This window comes from Ochotona princeps, chromosome 21, assembly GCF_030435755.1.
Source record: "Ochotona princeps isolate mOchPri1 chromosome 21, mOchPri1.hap1, whole genome shotgun sequence".
Lineage (NCBI taxonomy): Eukaryota > Metazoa > Chordata > Mammalia > Lagomorpha > Ochotonidae > Ochotona > Ochotona princeps.
Genome location: NC_080852.1, coordinates 14068293 through 14091167, shown reverse-complemented (window position 1 = coordinate 14091167; position 22875 = coordinate 14068293). Strand labels below are relative to the sequence as shown.

At 40.6% G+C, this 22875-nt stretch overlaps 1 pseudogene; it reads left to right on the top strand.

The window, feature by feature from the left end:
• Window positions 1-5053: 5053 nt before the first annotated feature.
• On the top strand, window positions 5054-5143 carry LOC118760326 (small nucleolar RNA U3; annotated as a pseudogene).
• The last annotated feature ends 17732 nt before the right edge of the window (window positions 5144-22875 follow it).

The window sequence follows — 22875 nt, the reverse complement described above, 5'->3', positions numbered from 1 at the left end:
AGACTGAGACAAAGATCTTCCACTTAACTAGTTCACTCCCCAAATGGCTGCAATGGCTGGAGCTGATCCAATTCAAAGCCAGGAGCCAGGAGCCTCTTTGGGGTCTCCCAAGCAGATGCAGGGTCCCAAGGCTTTAGACCATCCTCTACTGCTTCCCCAGGCCACCAGCAAGGAGCCAGATAGGAAGTGGAGCAACTGGAACACAAACAGGCACCCATGCGGGATCTGGGCTCTTGAAGCAGGAGGATTAGCCAATCAAATCATTGCTCTGCCTCCGTCCCCATTTTTGTTTTTTGTTTTTTGTTTTGCTTTGTTTAAGATTCAGCCTTGTATTAGTTTCATTGGGCTCTGATAACCAAGTACTGTGGAGGCTTAAAGGAATAGAAATTTTGTCTCTCACAGTTCTGCTGGCCAGGTGTCAAAAATGAAGGTATCCAAAGGCCTGGTTCTTTCCGGAGGCTCTGCGGCAACGTCTGTTTCATGTTCCTCTTTTGCTTCTGGCCCTTGATGGCCTTCCCTGCTGTTGTAGGATTCTTGCTTTCATTGCTTCCTTCCAATATTGCCCGTTTCTCTAGCGGGATTTCCTTAAGACACAGGTCAGTGGATTTAGGCTCCACTCTAATGCAGTAAAGTTCAAATTAGCTTAGTTAATCACATCTGCAAAAACTAGCATTCCAAATCAGATCATGTTCTGAGGTTCATGGTCAACATAAATTTTGGAGTGATGCTATCCAACCTATAATAAACAGTGTTACACGTTTCTCTCTGGAACTCAGTTCCAGGTGTTTTTCTTGATTTGGTGCTTCTTTCTCCCCACTAGTCTCTGAAATTCTTGTTATTGGCAACCTAGATCTCCAGAAATTAGTCTCTAATTTTCTTATCTTTGCTGTTTTGCCCATTTATTCTTTTTTTTTAATTAATATTTAGCATTATGTGACAGTTTCATAGGCTTTGGGAATCCCCCTCCCCCTCCCCCTCCCCTCCCCCGGTGGATTCCTCCACCTTGATGCAGTATTACAGTTCAAATTCAATCAAGATTCTTTCCTTGCAAACATATACCAAGCATGGAGTCCAGCTACTTATTGTCCAGATGGGTTGAACAGTTTCTTGTGGAGACCATTTCTGGTCTGAAGTCAGAGCTGGTATAATATCATCACAGTCAATTAAGAGTCCCAATATAACATCAACAGCAATTTGCAATATTATGGAATTGACATGGTTTTGAGTAACCAGTATGTTAAAAACAACAACAACAACAACAACAACAACAACAACAACAAAAAACCAAAAAGAACAAAATAACAAAAAACAAGTCCTAACCACAACCTATGATTAGCTCATTGACATCTCAATTTTAGTTTATATACAGGACCGGACCGGCTGCTATATACCTTAAAATGGCTATAGGGTACCATTCAGCTGTCTCATATCTATTTCATTTTAGTATTTAGCCATTTGTTGTGTTGAAGTATAATTTTGTTGATCTTGGCAGATTTTGGGATAATCTAGACTGGCTTGTAACTCTAACAAGATATTTGTCGACATTTAATGTGCAGAACATTTTTTTTTGGGGGGGGGGTGTGCAGGAAAATCCTCAACACCTCGGTGAGGAGTGACTAATTTTTGTGTCCCACCCAGCAAGGCATGAGCCAATCCATGCCAGCTCTTTCCTGTCAGATTTCAAGCTCTACTTTCTGTTGTTTGTCTATTTATTTTAGGGTTTTTTTTTTTTTTTAGTTTGTATGATTGTTTGTTTGCTGTGAGGGGTTTTCGAAGCGATCCCGATGGTCACTGTGAGGGAGGGCGGGGGTCCAGAGGTGGAGCCAGGCTCGGACCAGAGAAAGCTCTCCTCCCTGGTCCCGAAGGACATTAATTGTTCTTCTGTGTCTGCTGACCGCTCAGTGTTTTGCCCATTTATTCTTAATACCTCTTTTACGGGATTGGTAATATCAGGTTTAGTTTCCATTTCATTTCATCTTTTATTTTCCAAATCTTTTTATCTTTCTCAGGTTTCCTTTTCCAAAGCATCTTTTAGTTGTCATGTCTGGGGAAGCACTATCTCATATGAACACTGATTGCTTTATTACTAACAGAGTTGACTTGGTTTTACTTAAGTAATTAATCATTTTATTTGCAAGAAAGACAGAAATCTCACACCTTCTGGTTTACTCTTTGAATGCCTGCAACTCCAGGAACTCCATTAGGGTGTTCCATGTAAATTGCAGGGACCCCAGCACTTGAGCCATGCTCTAATGCCCTACCCCTGCCAAGTTTGTTTTATTGAGAAGCTAGAATTAGGAGAAGAGTCAGGATGAAGAAGTGTCTTAGCCAATGGGCTACATGCCTGTCCCTGCTACTATTTCTCAAGCTTTCTTTGGTTCTTAAACTTTGTCTCTGATTCTTCCACAATCAAAATTTCTTGAGACAGAATTTCTGTGTCAAGACAAAATCCTTTCTAAAATCTATGTTGACTCTTGGTTGTCCTTCCAAAATGTGAAAGAATGAAAAACCAAATTAGAGGCCAATATGTACCCACATTATCAATGAAAGACAAAATCACTTCCTGTTGTTGGCCTCTTCAGAAAAGACAAACCCAGTCTCTGGTTTGGGTGGCTGAGGAGAGGAGCAAAGAATGGGGATCTTAACAGATCTAGAGTTTCTCAACCCGTCTGTGCCTATTCAACCCCATTTGTCACATTTACCCTCAATAAAAAGCAGATGAATACAAAACAAAGAAGACAATCAGGTAATTTTTTAGGGGTTAATATGCCACAGGGTTTAACTTCATTTTAGTTTCATACACACATGTACATACTAAATGTATTGCTCAACACAAACTTGCATGCACAGAAAGGGATTGCAAAAAGTTAAAATGTGGATTATGAAAAAAATTATGTATGGATTGTTTTGGTACCAAAATAAACTTATCTTTTAATTGCATTTTCCCTCAAACTTTCCCAAGGACTCTCATCTGCAGAGGAAAGCAAAGGGAAGTTTGAAACGGTATCTATTAAAACTCTCAATGTTAATAGAAGTTATGTCTGGAAAGTGCTATTAGAGATGAACTTTGGTATTCCATTTTTTTTACTTTTTGCACGGATGGATTACTCCAATAACGAGAAAATAACAGCAAAACCATTTCCATTTAGCCAAAAAAAGAAAAAATCAAACTGAGTATGTGTGAGATGAGTAATGAGCATAAAAAGTAGGACCACAGAGAATTTTAAAAAGGAAAGAAAAGAGACACAAAAGTGCGGAAAGAAGTAAGTCATAATCTTAAAAAACTCATTATACGGAAGATAACACATCTTATGTAACACTCCCAGAGCAACAAAATGGAGGCCCTAAATGCATTTCATGAAGCAGGGAGAAACGCAGCTGGAGATTCATGGAGATCCAAGCAGGCAAGCTTACTTCAGGACCTGGAAAACGCATGCAGTCTGCAATTCCCATCACGCGGAGGAAGCGGGAGGCTCACACTTTCGCTCCAGTTTACTTCTTCACGGCTATCTCTGGTTTTCTCTACTAGGTCAACGCAGCGCAGACCACCTTTTCTCTTGAAACATGTTAAATAAATCATGTAAATTTGGCCAATTTTAGAGAAAAATGTTGATATGTGGGCAATCCCACATCTGGAACAGATGCAAGCCAAGAGCTACATTTCACTGAAGTTAGCATAATCTTCCCCTTTTCATTCTGAAGTAAGTGACAATGCTGAAAAGAATATGAATCCCAAGATGTAAGCAATAAGCTCAAAGTCAAAAAAGGAAAGGAAAAGGCTAGGGTGTCAGCCAAGTATCACCAACAATCCTCCCCTGTCTTAGCCTTCTTCTGACTTTACAGTCACTACACAATCTTATTCTACATAGAAATGATTAAAGATGATGGATCTATAACGGCTGACCAGGATGTGTGGACTAACTCAATGAGCACCAAAAAAATAATTATCACATTAAACATGTTGATTCTCTTAACAGCATCTTAGCACTAGCAGAAAGGAAAATGAAATACCAAGTAAATGGAAAACTGCACAGAATTACTTTAGCTCTGAAGCCATCTGCTGATCTGGAATAAACAAAGCTGAGGTTTTGTTGACAGGAAAAAATGCACATTCAAGGATGGGACTCATTGACTGTTGCATTGATGAGCTGCCCACATACAGGGTAACCTGACAGGTGGACAGGACTGGGCAAAGTATATCCACTCACTCCCATCCACCCCAGGTACCATGGAACTGAGCACAGCAGGAGGAAAGAAGCAGGCAACCAATGTTGTTGCTTGCTGGGTGAAGCCACTGATTGAGCAGCATCCCATATGGGTGTTGGTACAATTCCCGGGTGCTCCACTCCCTATCCAAACTCCCTGCTAATACAACTGGAAAGCAACAGAAAATGGTCCAAGTATTTAAGCCCTTGGGTCCACGTGAGAAACCTGAATGAACTTCCTGGCTCACAGCTTTACCCAGTCCTGGCTGTTGTGACTATTTGGAAAGTGAACAAGCAGAAAAGAAGCAATTAGGGGACAATATGAGCATCACACAGATATAACAATGTTCACAAGGAACTAATACACTGTCAGTGGGAAATGGGAATCAACAAAAATAACGTATGCACAAGTACTTCGGATACTATAAGAGGCCTAGACAATTACAAGCCACACTTCCAGGTACCTAGAAAACATGAAAAGATGAAGTAAAGGATGGGCATTTGGTGTTAAGAATTAGGATGATAACTTGTGATGCCCTTATTCTATCTCAGAGTGTTTGGATTTGAGTTCTGGCTCTGCTTCTGGTTCCAGCTTCCTGCTAATATGCACCCTGAGAGGCAGCAGGTGATAACTGAAGTACATGGGTCTCTGTCACTCATCTGGGAGACCTGGATTGCAGACTCAGCTCCTGGTTTTCAGGCATCTGGAGAGTAAAACAGTGAGTGGGAGATCCTCTTTCTCTCTGTGTTGCAAAATAAAGAAATTATAAATAAATGATGCATATAGGAACTATACAATGTATGAGAGCTGAATTGAAAAAAAAAAGCTTCCATAAAAACAAATGCAAAAGACCATGCTTTCAGGGATCATTTCTATAGCCTGCGACTAGAGAAGTTTCTCTGATTGTGTAGAGCACTGAAAAACAAACAACAAAAATCAAATGCAATAGCCAAAAACTTGACTGTACAGATTAGACAACAAACTGACTGAAAAAAATCCAGCAAATTGAAAGAGAAAGATTGATGGAGAATGCAGCCCACAGGAAAATTACTAGAAGGGAAAGGGAACTTCAGGAAGGAGGAAAGGGAGGTAAGGAAGAAAGATGGGGAAGAGAAAAAGAAGAGAAGAAACAGGGGAAAAAACTGGTGGGACTCCCTACTAGCAACTTCAGTTCCTGACCATCCCTCTCCTCCCAGCCTGGAAAGTGTAACACTTAGCATTGTGGTAACTCTCTGGGAACAGAATAACAAAGCCATACATGAAAGTGAAGAAAGAATATAGAGGGTAGCTGGAACCTTGATACCATCACTACACTCCCACACAAACCCAGCACTGCCTACTTCTAGATTATTTCTCCTTGACAAATAAACTTCTTAACTCACGTAAGCTTCAGGGTTTGGGGCTGTTGCTACATGTCATTATTAGTTTGGATTTCCCAGGGGAATAGAACTAAGCAGAGGTAAAGATGTACATTTATATATGTAGAGACTGATACAGCAATAGACACAGATAGATAAATACATAGATTTATTACAAGCAATTGGCTTAAATGATTATGGATGCTCAACAGTCCAAGCATCTGAAATGAAAAACTGCATACCTGGAAAGGCACGCAGTGTAAGCCTCGTCCAAGACCAAAGGTCTGAGAATCAGAAGAGTCCATGGCGTAACCTCTAATCTGAAAACCAATGGCCTCACAACCCAAGAAGAGCTGATGTTTTAGCTTGGGTCCAAAGGCAGGACTCAAGTACACATAGGTAGGCAGGGAAAGTTCCTTACAGCCAGAATATAAATTTTGTCCTAATCAAGTCTTCAACTGATGGGGTGGGGATCACGTGCATTAATAAACGTCTCATGCTTTACTCAATCTAAGATAAACTCAATGGTTGAACTCATCCAAAAGCATTCTTGTAGGTGTACTGACAACAATGTTTGGCCAAGTATCTTGATATTCCCAGACTCAAGTTAACACAGCACAACTCATCATTACACCTGCTGTCAGAAGAAATGGCAAAATGCATCCACACTACTAAGGGACCTCCTTCCAAGCAAATCAGAGCATTCTTTCAAGAGTAAGACTTTTAATGAGGTATTCCACCCTTGCCGCGACCTCCCATTTCACACTCAGAAGGTCCACGGTAACCTAGAAGAGTGGAAATGCAATTATCAAGGGGATTAAACATAGCAGGAAAGCATCTGCAGCTTCAAGTGCTAACTAGTCCTCAAGAACAGCTATTGTGAAGGACTGGAGATTAGACAAAGGAGCCACTGTCAGCCCTCGTCCCCAAGGAGTCGTGCATGATGGCTCTCAAAGGAACCTTCCAGTCTCTAGTGCTCAACCTAGAAAATGAGATCAGAGTAGCAGTCGGAACCACTGGCCCCCAGAGAAATAAAAACATGTACCTCATCACTGTTACAAGTGCTTTTATGATGTAAAGTCAGTGTTCTTTTTGATTTGCTCTGATACTGCTGAATGTGTATATAATGAACATGTTAAGCACAAACATATTTATACATTAAAAGTGACTTCCTGAGCCCAAAGTAATTTACATATGATGATTGCTCACTCATTTCTTTACGATTTGAATAAAATATTCAGGGTATTCTAGGTGTCAGATTCTGGGAGCACAACACTAAACATTCTGTAAGCAATTGGCTTAAAATGCCAGTTTTACCCTCTGAAAGTCAAAACTCTAATATTAACACTGATAACACATGCGAATGCTTCATGGTACAGAATAAGGAAATTCACCAGGACATTCCCTAACAGTAAGATTCTTATATCACAGGCAAGGTGGCTTAGAAGTTCATGCCTGCAAATTAATTTGTGCAACTCTGTATTTAGTGAAGTCAATAAACCTTTGGGCATCATGTAAATTAAAAATATATCAAATGAAAAATAATTTTTAAAGGAGTCATTTACTTCTTTTTTTTTTGAGTCATTTACTTCTTCACTAGATAAAACCTGATGGCCTGTATTGCTCAGGAGGCTTTTGTTCAGGAGAATTCAAGGTCTGGGCAGGAAATTTTCCAATCTGAAGAAAAAAAAAGAAAAGAGAAGAGGGGAGGAGAAGAGAAGAGAAGAGGAGAAAGATGTACCTACCACGCTCAAGTAATTCCCAAAGACAACTGAATCCACAGAGTTGTCATAAGAACTCCCAAAGAGCATAGTATCATTGGACTAAGCAAAGAAGGACCATGCATATCAATGACCAACCAGCAACCTGGACAGGAGCTGCTCATGCTCCTCCCAGTCCCATCTGGAATCTGGGACTAGAACATTTACCCCTAAACTTTAGGGGGCACAGCTAATTGCCTGGTTCCTTGCCTGTGCTTTGCAACTAAATGCCTGCTTTCTTACACACACACACACACACACACACACACACACACATACATACACAGCACATGGAGAAGAAATACAAACTATTTCTACACATACTTCGATTCCTAGTCTAATCCAGTGACTTTGAACAAACTGCAGAGATGACTCAAGAACTTCACTTTCCTATGAAGAAGGCAAAGATGACAATATCTAACATGGCAGGATTTTATTAACTAAGTGAAACAACAGTTTAGTTACTGAAAGAATAGGGCCTAGCACAGAACAAGCAGAAACTGCTATTACCAGCTACTTCAACAGTGAAGGCAGCTGCCCACTCAGCATTAATCCCATGAAGAGAGAATACGTGACAGGTAGGTTTCAATCTTTTCTGTTTATCTTCTTTCCCCCAAAGAATCAGCTTCTCTAAACTGTCCCTATTGGCTCAAGTCCTCATCAAAGCAAAACACTTCATTGAAATAAATAATATGGGGACGGAAAGAATAAAAAAGAAGCCAAATGAAATGATTCTTCAAGTCCTTCTGCTAGTGGTAGAATTAGCTCGGCCAATTTTGCTTTCTCAACTATCTGTCTTCTAAAATCCATCCATCAGTTCACTTTCTCTTTAAATGAACACTTTCATGTAGCTATAAAAGTATTTTCTAGGTCATTCTTTTTTATGGATCAGTTAATTAAAAAATTAATTTAAGATGTGAAGAGACAGAAAAAATTCTCATTTACTGATTTATTCCTTGAATGTCCACACGGGCCAAGACTGAGACTAGCCCAAAACCAGGAACCTGGAATCTCTCAAGTCTCCCACATGAATGACAGGGACCAAATTACTCGAGCCACCACTAATTCCTCTCAGAGTTATCATGAACAAGGAGCTGTTATCAGGAGCCACTGCCCTATGTCAAACCCAGGCATCTAAACTGGTATCTTGATCATTCAACTAAATGTCTTGCACTTTATAATCCTCCTTTAAGAAAGTTCTATTTCTGGGCCTGGTGGCATGGCCTAGCGGCTAAAGTCCTCGCCTTAAATGCCCCAGGATCCCATATGGACGCCAGTTCTAATCCCGGAAGCTCCACTTCCCATCCAGCTCCCTGCTTGTGGCCTGGGAAAGCAGGAGAGGACGGCCTAATGCCTTGGGACCCTGCACCCACGTGGGAGACCCGGAAGAGGTTCCTGGTTCCCGGCTTCGGATCAGCGCGCACCGGCCGTTGTGGCTCACTTGGGGAGTGAATCATCAGACGAAAGATCTTCCTCTCTGTCTCTCCTCCTCTCCGTATATCTGACTTTGTAATAAAATAAATAAATCTTTAAAAAAAAAAAGAAAGTTCTATTTCTGCTTGCCATGACACTACTTTTAGTCATTTGTTCAGTTGTTAATATATTTTTCTCAGCATCTACTAATAGTTGGGCACCATTCTGAGTTTAATACTGTTTAATAATATCATCAAGGTAGACATTTCCTCATTTCAGGTACTAAATGAAGGATATTCTTTCACCTGTGATCAGAAAGTCTTATGATTATATGTTTCCTGGACAACTACTCTATTTTTTAAAAATCTTTTAAAAAAATTTTCATGGTTTCCAAATTTTCTATTTCTTCTTCTTGCATCTGAAGGAAGTGGGAACACAGGGGAGAAGCCATACCCAGCCTCCCAACCACCCTAGCACCCAGTGATGGGGAACAGCCACCTGTATCAACCCAGAGTCCCCAATATGGTGCATGCTCCAATGGCTTTGCCCAAGTGGTTTCACTAGTTGGAAATGGTGTCTATCTCGCCAATCCAAGGGTGAGGAACTCCTTCCAATGTCTATTGGCTGACATAGTAAACCTTAGAGTCTCCATTTGCCCAAGATATTTGCTGTCATTGTTTGGCTGGTGTAGTTTGTCCTCCATGCTCTGCTATAGTACCAGATACCCTCTGCAAGCTCCAATGGGCTACCATTATCATCTGGGCCAGCCATCTGCTGTTTTGTCTTCTCCCCTGAGGAAGCCCAGCTCTGACACATGAACTCCACAGTCAGACCACCAATTCCGGACTTGACACCCCAAGTCCCTGTATGCCACCTGTGCCTTTGCCAGACCGATGTAAGCACACACATCAAGTCTCCGCAAGCGTGCCCCTGGGCAGCCAGTGAGGATACTTCCAGTGCCACTGGTAGCTTGGGCTGCTTGCCCAAGGCCCAGCAGGACTCCCACCCCTGAGATTCATGGCCCTGGCATCTACTGCACAGGCAGACCCAAGCCATGTGACCCAGGCTCCACCCATCCCCTGCCTCCGGGGCTCACAGACCCAGCACCCACCATGCCTAGACTGGCATGATTTGCCTCACCTTAGCATCCACAATGTGAAATGGCTGGTGCTGCGGCCTGATCCGGTCTGTCTGGTAACTCATTCTGGTTCTCAGATCTGCCGGTAGATATTATGAACTGGCTCAGTCTAGCCCGCCTCCAGAGCTGACTCACATGTATACCAGCAGGCACTGTAACCTGGCATGGTCTGGGTTGCTCCTTGACTTGATTCTTGTGCTCACCTGCAGGGACTGTGTCCTGAGAAAGGAGTTCTCCAAGTTCTACCAGATCTCCTCCCAGTGACAGATCTCATGCACACTGGTGGGTTGACTTAGCCAAGCTCTTGCCCTGGCAGGAACAGTGTCCTTGCCCAACTGGCCCACACCCATTCCAGTTCTTACTGTTGAGAGAGAAAGCCCAGCCACACCTGGATGGACAACTGCTCTAAAACCACATCCCTTAAAAAGCAGCACATGCCATTTTTGCTTATTAACCTCCCATGTTTGTTTATATGAAACAATTCACCAATTTCCTTTTTATATTCACTTTTATTCTCTTATTCATTCTTTCTCAAGTTAATGATCCCTTAACAATATCACTGTGCAAAGATCCCCAGAAAACATCAATGAAGTACTGATGTTTAATTTTGGTGTTTCACAATTTGTGCCAAGGTGTGAGTGAATAGTAGGTCACTCCTCTGACACAAATGAGGCCCTAACGCAATGTGATGAGAACAAACCAAAGAAGAGGCTTTCAGTAAATTCTTGAGTTTTCACCAACTTAACAGATCAGAGATTGAATACCTACTCAAAGCATATGTTCGTCAGGGACATATGCACTAACATAAGAGTTACCCTTTTTTGTTCACCAAGAATGTAAACTCCAAATACTTTCATGTTACAAGACACCAAATGCTTTGAACATCTGCTGAAGTATAGCTATATATAGTATAAAGAGCCAGTGGATTACTTCTTGCACATCAAAAGATTGTGGATTCAAGTTCCCCAGCTTTCTGAAGGTAACTGATAATCTGAGTTAATTTCTCACTAGCGATGTGTGTGTCCTTTTAAATGATCTTCGCCTTATCAACTTTCTAAGAGTGAAAGACATTTTAAATGTTTAACCACTCCTTTACAGCAAAATAAGAGAATACATCTTCAAAATTTTAGCAAAGTTTTCCAGAAGTTCAACAAAAATTCCTGAAAGCTAAGATCTTCCTGTTCAGTCCAGTCCTGAGCAACTAGTTAACAAAAGGTAACATGAGTCTGTATTAATGTCCTATCTGGATAGTTTCCTTTAATGCAGGAAGAATTCACCAAAAAAAATCTGCTTCTTGATTTGATCACTCCCCAGTCCTTTGCCTTCCTGTCTTGATGCTAAACCACATTGCAAGGACCCAACTACTAATCAGGAGGTATAAACACCTGTAGACCTGGCCTGTCCCTTGTATTTGTGCATTTACCATCCATCTTACGGCCATTTAGGCTGAGGGGTCAAAATGCACTCAACAGAAAACTTTCTACACAAAAGAAACTTACTAAAACATCCAAAACTAAGATGCCAAAGTGTGTGGTATCAGGGGAGTATCACTGCTCCTAGCTGGTGGTGTCTACCTGCACCTTCACACAGCAGAAGCGCCAAACCATCTCTTGGGTCTCTTGCATAGGGACATTAATCCTACCCCAAAGGCTGTGCCTTCATGACCTAGTTTGCTCTCTCTTGTGCACATGTGAGCATATAACAGCATTGTTGCTTCACCTATATTAACAGCCCCACTATCTTGATCCATTTATCTTGCACTATTATAATTAGAACTTCACCATTACTCAGAAACATTTGAAGAAATGCTCGTTATCTTCTACATCTAGAATTGGACATAAGGAGCCTGAACACATAATAAAGACTCCACCTGGTCACGGGGATCAGCGCTCCCAACCCCTGGTGTAAGAGGCTTGGCTCTCTGTGTAGGTCTGTCACTGGGTAGTAGGCTGTAGGGATCCTACGTTGTGTATTTGAATTAGCTGCTATTTTTAAAAATTTATTATTCAAGATTTATTAATGTAAGGTCTACAGATTTTACAATGGATGATTATTGGGAGTCCATGGATCTACTGAAGCTGTATATGATTGTTTACATACAAACGATTTTTTGGGAAAAAAAAGTCCATGGCTATCATCAAGATTCCCAAAGGTTGTTTTTGACCCCAAAGCAAAACACAACAAGCTTCTTTAATGTGTGTTATTTTAAATTTTTTTTAAGAAAGAAAGAGAAAATAGAGACAGCAGGAAGGGAAGAGATTGCTGGTTCACTGCCTAAATGGCTACAGTGCCCAGGGCTGGGCTAAGCAGAAACCAAGCACTTCATTTAGGTTCTCCATATTGACGAAAATGCCCAAACACATGAACAATTTTCTGCTACTTCCCTAGTTATATTCGCAGGGAACTAGATCAGAATTGGAGCAGTCAAGATGTGGAACAATGGCCTCATGGGATGTTGGCATTACAGGCAGCATCAGAACCTTCTATGCTATATACCAGTCCTGGTGCTTTTCATCTTCAATAAAAAATTCATTTTAAAGAATTTTACTTTGGTCAGTACCTACCTAAACCAACCAAAGGATACTAACAGTCACACACTCACCACCATATGGCAGTCCACAAAACACTTTTATAACTAAAACAGTATAAATCACTATATTGGAGGCTCACAAATTCCACCTACATAGAATTATTTCAGTTGACTTTGCTGTTATTTTCCCCTTTTCTATAATATCTGAGAGATATTTGCAGTATAGTCCAGATGAGCTCCGATACCATGCATTTTTTTTTATCTTCCTGAATATTTCCACAAGGGTCTTTTATTTTCTAGCATAGCTCCTAAACAGAGCTCATACAAGAACTCTAGTAAAAACGTGATGTACTTAGCAAGTAGCTCACTCTTTTACCCACAATGAGTCCCACAGAGGAGCTGGACTGGACACAAGACTAAAAGGGTACTCTATTGTCTTGATTCTCAGCACCATAGATTGCATGTTGGACCTCAACAATTCTGCAATTAATGAAACTACAGAAAATGATCAAGGTTAATTCAAAACAGATACCTTTTTTAAAAAACACAATTGACATTTCACTTCTAAAGCCCTTTTTAACAGAAATAATTGCTTGGAAAATAAGTCTTTGAGCAGAGATTGAAAGCAAAAATTGTTTTCTTAGCAACTGCCTCGACTTCAGGAAGCAACGGGAGGTCAAGGTTGGAAAGGGCCCTTAGCAGGTGCTTCAAAGCCAAAAGGACCACTTTGCGGTCTGGCCTTCAAAGATTCCCAAAATGTAGTCCCCGCCTTCAGATCCATCTTATTGACCGCATTCTTTAACGACCAGCTTATCTCTGCTCTTCTGCCCTAAACCCAACATTCTAACCTCCCACGCCTTGGCTACTTTGGCAGACAATCTTGAAGGTGGCCACCATTCCTGCTGTTCAATTTTCCTATCCAATAAGTAGAATGAAGCAAAAACCATGAGATGTTATCCTGGGATTGCATTATGTTATACAAATTTCTATTACTTGTGGATTCTCTCTCTCTCTCTCTCTCTCTCTCCACAAGGTGCCATGACTCCTACAGCTACACAGAAATTAATTCTGCTGTCCACTTAATAGAACGTGGATGTGAATTCTTTCCCAGTCAAGGGTCTGATGAGAATCCAGCCATGACTAAGACCTTGAGTATAGCCTGGCTGGGACCTGAGCACAGAAGCCAGCTAACATTTCCCCAGAAACCCCAAGACAGGTAATCGTTTTAATCTGCTAAGTTTATTTCACTACAGAGAAAACTCATTTAGCTAGTGTACACTCCTACTGGGATGTTTCCTGCTTTTCACTTTAAGTTGTATCTTTTGTTAGTGATCAGATCCCACATCTCTTCTTCACTTTTTCTCACTGGCACCTAAGAGTTCCTCCCAGGACCTCCCTTGAAGTTCGGTCATCAGCCTCTTTGGAACACTCGTTTCCCACATGGGAGACCCTGGAGCTCAATGCTTCCCAGAGATTTCTCTACAAATTTCCATACAAATCATCATGACATTGTGAATTCACCATAATACACGCCCCTGCCTGATCGTCCCTTCCCGGTGTTTTTGGCACTGCAACCCTGCCCTTCTCTCTCAGCGAAGGCAGTTTGCAGCCACTGTAGAGCTACAGGAAGGCTCTCAGCTCTGCACCCATGGCCTGGTTTCTCCTTGACTCTGACCCTGCAACTTCCCCAGCCAATGAAAACCCTCTTTCCCATTTGAGAGAATGTGTGTGGGTGTGGTTATGAATCTTCCCCCCAGCACAGCTCTCCAATCAACTCAACAAGGCCATCACCACCTCCTCGCCAGATACCTGAAGTACTTGGCACTCAGACACATAAAAAGATGAGCCCACGTTCAGTCCACGTGGAGACCATGACAGAGCTGCCTCCCTTCCTCTTCATTTACAGCTAAAATATGTCAGATGGGTATGCATCTGGCCCTCAGTAATCACAGATACTAGTTAGTGCATATTAACATGGGTGATAACGTAATGGAGGGACAATTCGGATGACACGGTAATACATATGCGCTTATACAGGGTGATTCACATTCCTCCTATAAAACTTAATAACCTCAAGTATTGAGTAGAAAACAGCAGAAAACTTTAAAAGGTGGACTAGACATAAATCATTGACCAAAGGAATGACATGGTTGTAAATGCCCTCATTTGCTTTTAGTTTTATTTTCACCATACACATCCCAGACTTGGAGCTGAATGAAGTCTATTAAAATCTATAGCTACATGTTTATAGAATTTCTAATGTCCCAAATCTGGAAACAACCAAGATTCTTTCAATGAGTGAAAAGGCTAATCCATCTGTGGAATATTCATCTTACAGACTGCGACTCCGCAACAGAAACTAGCTACAAACATGTGCAGCAACTCAGTGAACCTGGGAGAATTGTGCCGCACAGTCAGTCCTGAAAGGTTACACACTTCAGTGTGGCAAATGTGTTGCATATCTGAAATCACAGAATCACAGAAACAGAAAGTGTGAGAGTGGCTGTCAGGTTTTCAGTAATGAGTGTCAGTAGAAGAGGAGAGCTGTGTCTTTGAACAGGCAACAGGAAGGATGCCTGTGGAGATGGAGCTTCTCCAGTGTGACTTTATCCATGTCAATATTAGGGTTGAAAAATACTTTCTTGACAAGGTGTTACCATGTTACAATACTCTCAAATTTATTAAGAAAACAAAGAGTGCTACTCAAAGCTTGCCAATGTATACAGCTTAGCTCCATTTAAGGGGAGATTTCATATCTATCTGTACTTATTAGGGTCACCCTATTGTGCTTTATAACATTAGAGCTGTTATCATCTAGGTGTGTTTTGGTACCACTACCCACCTTCTCATTATCCTCCATGGCTGCTGCCCTTCCTAGCCCTCTAGTGGTCTCTAAACAGGCCTTTCTGCTGCAAAATCAACTTTTTTAGCTCCCACAAATGAATAAGAAGGTGTGGTAATTGTCTTGCCATGTGTCTGATTTCTTCAATATAATTTTATCTACCTGCATCTCTCTTGTTGAAAACAATAGGATCTCATCACTTTTTATGGTGGAAAGACATGACGAGTCTTTAGAAAGTTCTTGGAAATGCTTTACCCATGAGTCAGGCATTTGGCCCAATAGTTAAGATCCAACACAGGGATGCATACATCCGTTATCTGAGTGCCTGGCTTAACATCCTCATACTCGGCCTCACATCTTTCGTCCTGCTGTCGTTTACTCTGGAAGGCAATATATTCAGCTCCTTGGTTTCCTAATAGATCAAGCTGCTGACTCCCCCTGGCCCATCACTAGCTTTCATGGGCATTTGGAGAGTGACCCCTTTCTCTCTCTCTCTCTCTCTCTCTCTCTCATATAAAATGGAAAATTTAAAGCAAAATAAACTTCTCTTTCATTTCTAATTAAGTTTCTGAGATACTCTAACACAATTTTTTTTCTCCTTTCATTTGTCAATGAAAATCTAGTTGATTTAATATCTAGGCCACCGTGACTAGTGCTGCCATAAACATGAGCATGCTGATATTCTTGTAACATAATGATTTTATTTCCTCTGGCTATACACATAGTACAGGAATCGCTAGCTCACAGAGCAGATCTGCTGTCTTTTGAGGAGCCTCCATACTGTTTTTCCATAATGGCTCTACTAATTTATATTCCTATCAACACTCTATACTAATTTCCCTTTCTCTGCAGCCTTGCTAGCATTTCTTGGTTTTTGTTTTTTTTGTTTTTTTTGTTTTTTTTGATAGCAGCCATTCTAACTGGATGAGATGACATTCAACTGTGGTTTTGATTGCCATTTACCCCGAGGCTAAGCAATTTTGGGCACTTTTGCATATACTTCCTGTCCATGTCTATGTTGGTATTCGAGAAATATTTATTCAGATTGTTTTAAAAATCATATTATTTGGGGGTTTGATGCTGGTTTGTTTTTGATTCCTTATATATTCTGTATTTTAATTCCCTTTCTGATAAAATGTTGTCAAGTACTTTGACCCATTCTGGAGGTTACCTCTTCACCACGTTGACTGTTTCTCTGCTCTATAAGTGATTTTAGATTGGTAGAATTCAGCTTGTCTAGTTTTGCTTTTATGGTAGTTTGGGACCAAACAATAACATTTTATCCCAATACCTTGAAGTGATTTCCCTATGTTTTGCTTCAATAATTTTATAGTTTTGGGTCTTTGCATTCATACTCTTTCTCTATTTTGAGTTGACTTTTGCCATGGATAATGTTCCATGTAGAGAAAACAATGTATGTTCTCAGCTGTTGGATGAGAAGTCCTGAAAATGTCTGTTAAGTTCATTTGGTGTGTGATATAGTTTTACCCCCAACTTCTTTGTTGGTATTTTTGTTTGAATGATCTATTCATAAAAGTGGGGGACATTGAAGCAAGTCCTCAACCATTATTATATCAAACTCTTTGTTTAGATCTATTCATGTTTGGTTTATATAATTGGAGGCATATATATACATATATACACATACATACATATATACATATATACACACATATACATATATACATATATATATTTCTTCATGTTGGACCTGGCATGGTAGCCTAGTGGCTAAAGTCCTTGACTTGCACACACATGCCAGGATCCCATATAGGCACCAGTTCGTGTCCCGGCAGTCCCGCTTCCCATCCAGGTGCCTGCTTATGACTTGGGAAAGCAGTTCAGGACCCAAAGCCTTGGGATCCTGCACCTGCATGGGAGATCTGGAAGAGGCTCTGGTCTCCTGGCTTTGGTCGGCTCAGCTCCAGCCATTGCAGCCTCTTGGGGAGTGAAGCATCAGTCAGAACATCCTTCTCTCTGCTTCTCCTCCTCTCTGTATATCTAACTTTCCAATAAAACTTTAAAAAATAATAAAAATAAATTAAAAAATAAATTCCTCATGTTGATTTGACCCCTTTTTCGCCAGGTAGTATACTTTTACATCTGTTAAAGTTTATTTTTTCTTTTGTAATTATATCTACTACTGCTTGGTTTTGACTTTCATTTGAAAGGAGTAACATTTTCTAATCCTTCACTTTTAGTTTGTGTTTCTTGAAGACAGCAAAATTACTAGATCTTGTATTTTTAAAATCTATTCAGTCTGCCCATTCTTTTTAATTTAGGAATTTAAACCACTAATATTCAAGATTATTAAGTAAGAAGTTATTCTTGTAATTTTAACTCAGTCTTTTAAACATTCTGTTACTTTGTATATAGTCTTATTTTTGTGACTTTGATGGTTTTCTACATTGATAAAGTTTCATCTCTTTATCAATGAATTTTATTGATGTGTGTGTTTTCTTCAGTGGTAATTGATTTTCACTTCCAGGTATAGGATTCCTTAGAGTAATTTTTGTAAACCCAGTCTACTGGCCATGAACTCCCTCAGGTTTTTGTTTTGTTTTTTGTTTTTGACTTGGAAGGTTTATTTTTCTTTCATTTCTGAAGGATATTTTTGCTGAGTATAATATTTTTCAACAGTTGTTTTCCTTTCAGAAATTTAAACAAGCCATTTGATTGCTTCTTGGTCTGTAAAGTTTTTGCTGATATAATAAGTGCTACTTTTGCTATTAAGAAGTGGTAGTTCCTACAAATGTGACATGGCGATGTTTGGTTTACTGTTACTAGAATCATCTCTCAGTCTTGGACTTTGGTATTTTGATTATAATATTGTTAAGGGGATCTTTCTGAGTCCATCTATTTGGTTTTGGATATGACAAATGTGGTAACAAGTTGTATAGAATGTCTATCTCTAAAGAGTGTGTAAAACTATAGGTACCCCAGCAGCCCAGGCAGGTGTGGTATATATAGCATTCACCACCTCTGACTCATAGGGAGGGGATGACCAACAGCATGAAAATTGGGAGGCAGTGATTACTGGAGTAATCTCAGAAGTACCTGCTACACAAGCTTCCATAGCAGCCAAGGGGGAGAATAAAGATATGTACCACATTGCTTCCTGGGGGCACAAACTAACATTCTTTGTTTCTCCACATGCATTCAATAAACAATGCAAAGAATGCCTACAATGTGCTAGGCACTGTTCTCGGTGCTAAGGCCCAGCATGTCTAATGGAAAAGGATCCGTGCTCCCACAAGCTGACTTACTAGATGGAAGAAAGAGACTGCCTACAAGAAGTCTTGATTATGTCAAGTAATCAACAGGGCAGGAGAATAGCAAAAGAGGTTGGGGAGGTGGTGGCTGAAGGACTCTATGGGGATTGTGGGAGCAATGCATGTGAAAATGCAAAAGCACTGAACTGGGATGGTACCTGTTGTGTTCAGCAAACGGCAAAGAGGCCACTGAGACAGAGATCGAGAGAGAGTGAGAGGGAGAGAGAGCGAGCCTGAAAGATGGGCAAATCCTTCAAGACCTTCCTAAAAACTCAGGTGTTTTATTTTGGGAGTGTCAGAAACCCTTGGCAGAGTCAAGGAATTTATTTCTAAGGCCTGTCAAATAGTAAGAGGCCAGAGAAACTGAACCCCTCTCTGACCTTTACCATTGCTTCAACTTTGACAAATTTTCCTTTATCTATCTCAAAGCATTGAGAATTTACAAGTCACCTAAGTATGTTGCAGTCACACAGCAGGGCTCACCATCATGGAGCTAGGCTCTTTGCACTAAAGTCCATGCTCATTTTCTCTGCTTCAACAGCAAGTTGAAGGTCACCAGCAAGTTGCCAACAAAAGAAAAAAAAGAGTGACTTTTAAAAAAATAAATTTGATTTTTTTTCCCAGAACAAACACTCTGGTTTGACGACAAACACACACACACGCTAGCCAAAATGCAGTCCAAAGCTCAGTCAGAGGAAAACAAAGCAAACCTCTCCAGAGCACCTGTGTAAGCAAACACAGCCATGCTGTGCGGAATGCACACCCAGGAAACCAGCCACGGTCAATAAGAGGCGAAGCATCTGTGGATGTGTTTCGATGCGAGCCAAGTAGATCCACAACTAGCATACTCGACAGTGAAGCTGAAGCTGGGTTCCTCTACCTTGGGGCTGTTGACATTGGGGGCAGGATGATTCTTTGTTGCAGCAATAGCCCAGTGTACTGCTTGCTGTGCAGCACCCTCCCTGGCCTCCACTCACTAGACACCCGCAGCACCTTCTCAGCCAAAAAATCCTCTAGACTTTGATAAAACTTCTGGGAGCAGAAATCTGCTTTGGTTAAAAACAATTTCTATGTAGGCGCAGGTGCGTACCCTTGGGGAAGGTATTCATGATGCTTGGCCCTCGGTTGCCTGCCCAGGAAGTGGGAACAGTGTTCTTTCACATGCCCAGGATGGCAAGTTGGATGGTAACACTCTCCAAAATGTCTATTCACAATCCGTGCCTATGTAAACCAATGAAACAGCTACACTATATTGAAAGTATTCCTATTAAATTCTGACTTACTTGAGGGCAAGAACTAAAATTTGTGCAACTCTGCTTATCAATGTCCAGTCCATTCTGTGAACACACTGACTCTCAATAAACAGCGGCTTAATTATGATTAGTACACACACTCCAATGCTGATGATTTTCATTGCAAGACTTCTTAAACATACTTTATAGAAGGTACTTAACAAATGCTTAACAACATTGTTTCATATAGCAAGGTCACCTTAAAACCATGTGCTATATCAATTCTGGGCTTCTCCCATTCATCAGAATTTCTTAATCATTTGTAATAAGCTGAGCACTTGAGGGACAGACATTAATGATTCTGGCTCCCCAAAGGAATACAAGTCCACTCCACATCACAAGCGATTATACTCAACAATCCAAGACACTACAATTCAGGAACCTGAGTCAATTCTGCATAACTCTGTCAATCTTTTCCTAGCATTGATTCCAAATAAAAGGGACTTCCAAGGAATCAAATCACATTAATATAAGCAATTACACTGCATATAAATGGAATCATTCCAGCAGAATTGCTCATGAGGTGGATCACATATTTCCCCACCTTCCTAACTAGATCATATGCATAACTGAATATGGTTATAGCCCTGTCTTGAATGTCAATTTTGACACAATTATCTTACAGAGAACTTTGTTAAGAATCCCAAGGCTATATTCAGGCCCATGACTACCACAAATGCAACATAAAGAATGGGTAGCTCACTTCTAGATACTAATCATATCTCATTTAGCCTCTTCTGGATATTGCAAGATGACATTCAAATAAGGGTCACCATCTCAGTCAATAGCAACCCCATTATTTTACTGAAATCTTCCCTTATTCTTAGTTGCCAGAATCAATTTTGGGGGCAAGTACTAATGACTCCACCATAACATATATTCATTTCTGCTGCTTCCACTTTGGTAAAACCATTGTCATGTATGTTCACCTGCTTTTCTTCATCCCATCAGACTTTCCCCACTAACGTTCCTTGCACCTGCCAACGCGGGACGTATTAACTCGTCATTCCTCTAACTTAACTTTGACCAGGTGACATCTGAGCTTGCTCCCTAACTTTCATCTCCCCAATGAAACCTTCCTCTGTATTAATTGCAGCTTCCTCAACCTGCACATTTTGCTTATTATCTGATGTCCTACTTGCTTTTATTATTTGTTCATGCAATAAGCTAAATGAGAACAAGCAACTCTATCCATTGTGTTCACTGTTACATCCACAGCACCTAGAACAGCACAGGCAAGCAGAAGAAGCTTAATAAACATTTACCAAATGAAAGAATTGAAAAACAGGTGAATGATTAGAAATATCACTTAGTTACCTTTAGGATTTGTTGGAGTTTAAGAAGCATCCTTGTTTATGTACTAGATTACATCCAGGAGTGCTCTGGTTATTTCACTCTAGTCAATGAATCTGCTTAGAGCGTCACTGTCCAATAGGAGAGCCACTAGCCACACGTGGTTGCTGAAATTTAAATGCAAGCTACTTAAGGAAGTGAAAATTCAGTTTCTCATTTGTAACAATCACATTTACTTGCTCAAAAGTTACAGTCAGTATCACCTTAGAGAGCTGGAGTACATTTCAATCACTGGAGAAGGTTCTACTCTGCTCTGGTCTGGAGAACATCTACCCTGACTACCCAAAAGCAATTACGATATTTAAACTGTAGAGGTGAAAGGCTAACTGGACAAATGTGTTAAAACCATACATGACAAGAACAAGCTGAGTGTCAGTCAAGGCCCCAGGAATGCTCCAATGAGGTTTTGTGTCTGTGCTTTTTGACCTCTATGTTATCTCGCTTACATCTTTCCTTTCTTAGGTTTGGATTTCTGCTGATGTTTCAAAGTGATGAGCTTTGCTGGGTAGATGACCGGCAGATAACAGTATCCACACTATCACACAAAAATTGCCTATGAAGTCAGATCTCTCTTTTGCCAGTCTTCCAAGAAAAGCTAGAAAAGGCACGACAGTCAAAGCTTTAATAGAAACGGGATAAGATTCTCCTATGGCTGAAAACTAAACAGGGGGTGAAGAGACAGAAAGATGGGAAGTGGGCCAACTAAGAAGATCACAACTTCAGTGGCATTTCTGTTGTGAGATTAACAAAGAAGAGGAACACTTGTTTTTCATAGTTTGCTGGGTCTTGGCAACCCAGAAAGGGAACGCACACAAACTAGGAAGCCTGTTGTCCATTTTCATTTCAATAGGTCTTGGGACAAAATTTCTGATTCACCACTGACGCTTTGTGTGTATATCATCTGTAAAGCTCTTGAAAACAGCTCTGTCCAGCCATATGCAGGGGTCAGAGTGCGAAGTCTTGCTTAGAAAGTAGCTATTCTGACTCGCCTTCCTTTAATAGCTCTCCTCTCCCCAGGGGACAAGTACATCAGCCATTGCTGAAGGAAGTCTCCTTTCTTGATGACAAACTGCTTTGAAACCCATCTGAAGAGTATCTATACATTCTGCTGACAACAAGCTTTGAAATTATGGAAAGCTAACATCAGAAATTGAGTTTAAATGAGCTACAGGTACAATTTGGCCTATCCTTGATCCCATTCATTAACAACAACAAAAAAAGTGTTCCCTCACCTGCCAAAATACAAGTATCTGCTAATTTTTAATTTTCAATTTTTAAACATGGTATATTCTACCACTCCCTTTTTTCCAGGGCAAGATAAACTTTTATTATTACAGGGCCAAATGTTTCCACTGCATGTTTAATTTGATGACTTTTCCCATTTGTTGTATGTTTCATGAATAACACAGTCTCCCCAATTTCTTCTCTGATAAGTTGATTCTTTCCTTAGCTACACCTCAAGTTTTATAATAGTAGACTGGACAAAGTATCTCTCAGGAGTCTGAAGAGAAATGTTGCTCTTCTTTCTTTGCATTCCCTACAGTATTTCCATCAGGAAGGAGCTGATAGCAAATTGGTATCTCACTCTCCAGTGTATGAACAAATGGGTCAAGAATGAGTATCAGAGGTCCATGTGAAGAAATTACTACATGTAGCCGTGGAAGCCGAGCCCAATGTATTTATTTCAAGAATGCTATCAGATCCTGCAGCC